The sequence below is a fragment of the Amblyraja radiata genome, chromosome 5, assembly GCF_010909765.2.
Source record: "Amblyraja radiata isolate CabotCenter1 chromosome 5, sAmbRad1.1.pri, whole genome shotgun sequence".
NCBI lineage: Eukaryota > Metazoa > Chordata > Chondrichthyes > Rajiformes > Rajidae > Amblyraja > Amblyraja radiata.
In genome coordinates, this window is record NC_045960.1 from 18,487,102 (window position 1) to 18,493,609 (window position 6,508).

Sequence of the window (6,508 nt, forward strand, 5' to 3'; positions counted from 1 at the left end):
CCATGGCTGATCATCCAAAACCAGTACCCCGTCCCTGCTTTCTCCACATATCCCTTGACTCGGTTAGCCAGGCAGGTGATGGCAGCATGACAAAGTGTGGCAGGAAATAGGTGAACAAGTCGAGTGGGGGGGGAGGTTGATAATCAGATGATTAGACATAAGCCAGCAAAGGATTGAAGAGTAGCGAATTGTGAAGCTAGAGGAAAGAATATAGGTGGAAGGGGAGGGCAGAGGTTGGTGCAAGCCCAGATGGAGCACAGGGGAATGGTGGGAAGAAAGGGGTGTGGGGGAGAAAGGAGCGGTGGTTGTGAGAGCTTACCAAAAATTGGAGAAAACAATATTCACCAGGGCTTGTGGGAACTCCCTGTTGCTAACTATTTTAATTCAGGTATATCCGTTCTCTTTGTCTTTCAAGGTGGAAAAGGTTGTGTTCTTGGGAGGTGCATTGACACAGCAGTGGAGTTGCTGCCTTACAGCACCAGAGACCTGGGTTTGATCCTGCCCTCGGGTGTTATCTGGACAGATTTTGTACGTTCTCCCTGTGACCACATGGGCCTTTTCCGGCTATCTTTAGAAAGGAGATGAGGAGGAATTTCTTCAGTCAGAGGGTAGTGAATCTGTTGGATCCATTGCCTCAGATCGCTGTGGAGGCCAAGTCATTGGGTATTTTTTAAATGGAGTTTGACAAATTCTTGATTAGTACTGGTGTCAGGGATTATGGGGAGAAGGCAGGAGAATGGGATCGAGAGGGAAAAATAGATCAGCAGTGATTGAATGGCGGAGTAAACTATTTGGGCCAAATGACCAAATTCTACTCCTGTAAGTTACGAAAAACAATTCGGCATCGTGCTGAGGTGAGATGCAGGAGTTTTATAGTGGATCTTAGTAGTACGTTTATTTTACACTGTGAGTGTTTGATAATTGGAACTTGCTGCCAGATGAGGTGGTGGAATTTGATACAATCATTATTTTTATGAATCATTTAGACAGACAATAGGCAAGGTTTAGAAGGATTGTGCAGGAATGAGCTGCAGATGCTGCTTTACACCGAAGATAAACACAAAATGCTGTAACTCAGTGGGACAGGCAGCATCTCTGGAGAGAAGGAACGGGTGACATTTCGGGTCGAAACCTTTCTTCAGACCATACATCTTTGCTGCATTCACTCCACAACAGCCTGCATTTCTCAGGATAAGTCTGAAGAAGGGTCTTGACTCAAAACATCACCCAGTCTTTCTCCCCAGAAATGCTGCCTCACCGGCTGAGTTGCTCCAGCATTTTGTATAAATCTTAAGGGTTAAAAGGACACAGATGCAATGCGTGCAGATGGGACTAGTACAGAAGGACGGAGAGGTTAGCATGGATTGGTTGGCCGAAGGGCCTATTATAGTTTCAACTTTATGACTCGCTGATTCCAAGCACACTGAGAGATTTATTTGGTTGAAATCCTGAAAATGCAGGCTTTTTGTGGAGTGTCTGCAGTAAGGATACATGGCTTTCCTCTGTGTTGTTGCTTTGTGGCCTGTTGTCTCTTTCCAAATGTATCTTTTATTCCTGGTGCTAGTGTCATTGCGTCAGTGGTAAATAAGCAATCTGTTACACAAGCTATAGCTTTGCAGTGATAAATTACGCTGTCAAACATCCGCAACACCAGGGAGGCAAAACCTTTTGAAACTGTCATTGTCACAATAACCTTTTCACTTCTGGCCGCCACTGGATCATGTCTTCTGGAAGAAATATGTCACCCTGAAATCATTAAAGAGCATTTTTGTTTCCCTTTTCTGCTTGGAGCCTCTTCCATTAGTCTGCAAACAATGAATTAAGCGAGTGCGGGAGAGAGAGAGAGAGAAAGGCAGGATTAACAATAAAACCACCATTATCACAGGACGACACAGTAGCGCAGTGGTAGAGCTGCTGCCTTGAAGTGCCAGAGACCCGGGTTCGATCCTGACTATGGGTGTTGTATGTGCGGAGTTTGCATGTTCTCCCTGTGACTGAGTGGGTTTTCCCAGGGTGCTCATGTGGTCGGCAGCAGCTCTACTGCTGTGCCACTGTGCTGCCCCTTACGTTCTTTGGTTTGTAAGGTGACACTTAATGCACAGGCAAATTGGCAAACCAGGTAAACTGATGGACTTCAACAACATATGTCCAAATGTGATTTCAGTGTAATGATAAAAAAACACAAAAATGTTGGAAGCACAAAGCAGGTGAGACAAACTCGATACCGTCCCAAATGATGCTAACATTTTAGGTTGCTGATTTTTCATCTAACAAAATAGTTATTCTTAACAAACAGACAGCAGATGTCCACCTGGATTATTGTAATTTGCAAATATATACATTCTGGTTCCGTGCTACACTTTTAGAATTCAATTTGTAGCTGATAATTGCTGAGGTGGTCAGGATTATAGTGGATGTCACCAACAGCCCCATGTGGATCCAAAGCCGTTTCTAAAAGTAATTATGTTTTAGGTCACCAACTCGAGTGGGGATTTTGGGGCAGCACAGTGGTGCAGCGGTAGAGTTGTTGCCCTACAGCGCCGGAGGCATGGGTTCGGTCCTGACTACTAAAGCTGTCTGTGTGGGATGGAAACAGGCCCTTCAGCCCACCAAGTCCACGCCGACCAGCGACCGCCCATAAACTAGTTCTATCCTACACAAATTGGGATAATTTACAGAAGCCAATTAGTCCGCAAACCTGCACGTCTTTACAATGTGGGAGGAAACCGGAGCACCCGGATAAAACCCATGCGGTCATAGGGAGAACAAGGGAGTTCCATTGTTCAATGTAGATGAGCAGTTTCCTGCAAAACCTTCAGAACTCTCCGGCTCCCATTCCCAATACACGTTTGAAAGTTGGGAGGCATTCATTGAGTCAAACAGCACTGCTCTTTTTGTCTTTCTATGCTAAGCCATCATGGGCCACATACATGCTTTGTTAACATCTCGAATCGTGATGAATGCCTTACCCATGGTAGAGTGGCAGCAATGGGGTAAATGATCACAGCGATATTCAGAGCATGCTACTTTGTTGCTGAGAAGATCTCAATTGTTCTTGATGGTCATTATTTTACATCAGTAGTATTGTGTGTGTGTGTGTGTGTGTGTAAATAATCATAGGATCACAGTGTCGGAGAGTTCTATAGCATGGAACTTAGCCAGCCAAGCTCATCCATGCGAACCAAATTGCCTTACAAAGCATTTTCATTGAGAGGATGGTGGGTATATGGAATGTGCTACCAGAGGAGGTTGTTGAGGCAGGTACTGTAACAACATTGAAAAGATACTTGGAACTGTTCTGAATGCTTGTTCAGTTCACGTTGGAATTCAGTTTATTTTGCAGTTTGTATTTCCTTAAGTATAGAAATATTTGAGTGAGCGAGGGTGTGGCCATGATAGATCCAACAATAGTTAATGGGCATAAAATGCTGGAGTAATTCAGCGGGTCAGGCAGTGTCTCTGAAGAACATGGATAGGTGACATGTTGGGTCTGGACCTTTATTCGGACTGAGGGCCTGATCCAAAACGTCGCCTATCCATGTTGTCCAGAGTTGGTGCCTGACCTACTGAATTACTCCGGTACTTTGGGTCTTTTTTTGTCTAAACCAGCATTCAGAATGGAAACAGGCCCTTCAGCCCAAATTGCCCATGCCAACCAAAATGTCCCATCTACACTAGACCCACCTGCCCGTGCTTGACCCATAACACTCTAAACCTATCCTATCCATGTAGCTGTCCATATGTCTCTTAAAAAAGTTATGCTAATCCCTGCCTCAACTACCCCCTCTGATGGCTCGTTCCATACATCCACCACCCTATGTGTAAAAAAGTGACTTCTCATGGTTCCTATTAACCCCCTCACCTTAAACATATGTCCTCTAGTTCTCGATTTCCCTACTCTGGGCAAGAGACTTTGTGCCTTTACCTGCAGTAGTCGATTAGATTTTACTTTTAAATCATGCCTGGATGTGTTTCGATATCTTATGATAACAAAATCAAGTTGGCCAAGGTCAGTATACTGATGAGAAGATGGGCAGGTACTTAAATGATCAGGGCAAAGAGGGATATGGAATGAATCAGATAAGACGGATTAGTGTAAATAGATATGATGGTTGGCCAAAGGGCCTGTTTCTACACTGTGCACTCTGTGCTTCCTTGATTATGAGCTTGTGGACTCCTTGAATAAGTCCGGCCACGTAACAAGATCGTTGCTGATCTGGATGCTATCTCCATTTAATCCCCTCGGCTCCATATCACTTAATACCTTTGCACTAAAACCTATTGATCCCAAATGTAAAAATGATTAATTGAGGTAACAACATCGTGAGACTGACTTCCAAATCTTGACCGTTTTTGTGTGCAGAAGGGCTCCTTGCATCTTTTGGCATGGTCTGCCTTTCTTTGTTGTCACAGAAAACAAAAGTAAACAGCAGTATTATATCGAGAGCACGAGAATATAAAAATGTAAATTTAAAATGTAAACTTATAAAGCACTGGTCAGACCACATTTGGAGTATTGCGAGCAGTTTTGGGTCCCATAAATAACCAAGGATGTGCTGGCATTGGACAAGGTTCAGAGAAATTTTACGAGAATGATCCCTGGGATGATAGGGTTAACATATGATGAGTGTTTGAAGGCTCTGGGCCTGTACTCGCTGTAGTTTAGAGAGATGTGGGGAGACATTGAAACTTACCGAATAGTGAAAGGCCTGGATAGAGTGGATGTGGAGAGGATGTTTCCACTAGTGGGAGAGTCTAGGACTAAAGGACACAGCCTTCGAATAAAAAGACCTTTAGAAAGGAGATGAGGAGGAATGTCTTTAAGCAGAGTGGAGTGAATCTGTGGAATTCATTGCCAGAGACAATTGTGGAAGCAAAGTCATTGGGTATTTTAAAAGTGGAGATTGACAGATTCTTGCTAAGGAAGTGTGTCAAAGGTTTTGGGGGAGAAGGCAGGAGCATGAGGTTGTGAGGGAAAGATAGATCAGCCATGATTGGATGGCAGAGTGGACTCCATGGGTTGAATGGCCTAATTCTGCTCCTATGACATAATGCAATGATTTCATGGCACTGAAGAATAGCTTTCACAGATGAAGGTGGGTCGGGCTGCTCTGTTCAGCGATGTTAAGTCATTGCACTTAGAATAGTTCAGATGCATTCAAGCTGCCATTTGAGTTTTTTTTTTTAATTCCCAGAAAAAGTATCTTTGCAATTGTATTCAATGATCAAACAGAAAAAAAAGAGAGATATCTTCCATCTGTATGTTTTGGAGAGGCATTGAATATGTTAATAGTTGTTCAGAACTTATAATTATAATTTTTATTACTGATAGAAATTCAGGAAACATTTTTTTTTCTTCCCAGCTGTTAGCTGACAATTGAACCATCCTATCACCGAATAGACTGTAGTCCTGACCTCCCATCTACCTAATTGGAGACCATCGGACTATCTTTAATCAGACTTTATGGAACTTTATCACCAAACCCTTTATCCTGTATCTGTTCACTGCGGAAGGCTTATTGTAATCATGTATTGTCTTTTCACTGAAAAGGAAAGAACTACAGATGCCGGTTTAAACCGAAAATAGACACAAAATGCTGGAGTAATTCAGCTGGACAGGCAGCATTTCTGAAAAGGAATGGATGACGTTTTGGGTCAAGACGTCTGAAGATGTATCTCGACCCGAAACGTCACCCATTCCGTCACTCCAGAGATACAGTCAAACTCGCTGAGTTACTCCAGCATTTTGTGTCTATCTTTAGTCCTTCCACTGACTGGTTGGCACACAACAAAAGCTTTCCCCTGTACCTCAGTATACATGACATTAATAAACGGAACAAATAAACTAAATTAAACATTGTAATAAGAAAATAAAAATCTTCAGTAGTTACTGGACAGTTTGTTGTCCATTGAATATAATTAATCATGCCCAAGATAGAAGGAATTCCATGGAGGTTGCAAATATGAGCTTCAGTTTCAGTTTCTATGTCTATTGAGGCATTGACCCAATCTGTTTTTACATTGGATTTATAGTTAATCATTCCACTAGATTATGTAATCTAGACTAGATAAAGCACATGGTATTGGGGGTTCAGTATTGATGTGGATAGAGAACTGGCTGGCAAACAGGAAGCAAAGAGTAGGAGTAAACGGGTCCTTTTCACAATGGCAGGCAGTGACTAGTGGGGTACCGCAAGGCTCAGTGCTGGGACCCCAGCTATTTACAATTTATATTAATGATCTGGATGAGGGAATTGAAGGCAACATCTCCAAGTTTGCGGATGACACTAAGCTGGGGGGCAGTGTTAGCTGTGAGGAGGATGCTAGGAGACTGCAAGGTGACTTGGATAGGCTGGGTGAGTGGGAAAATGTTTGGCAGATGCAGTATAATGTGGATAAATGTGAGGTTATCCACTTTGGTGGCAAAAACAGTAAAGCAGACTATTATCTAAATGGTGGCCGATTAGGAAAAGGGGAGATGCAGCGAGACCTGGGTGTCATGGTACAC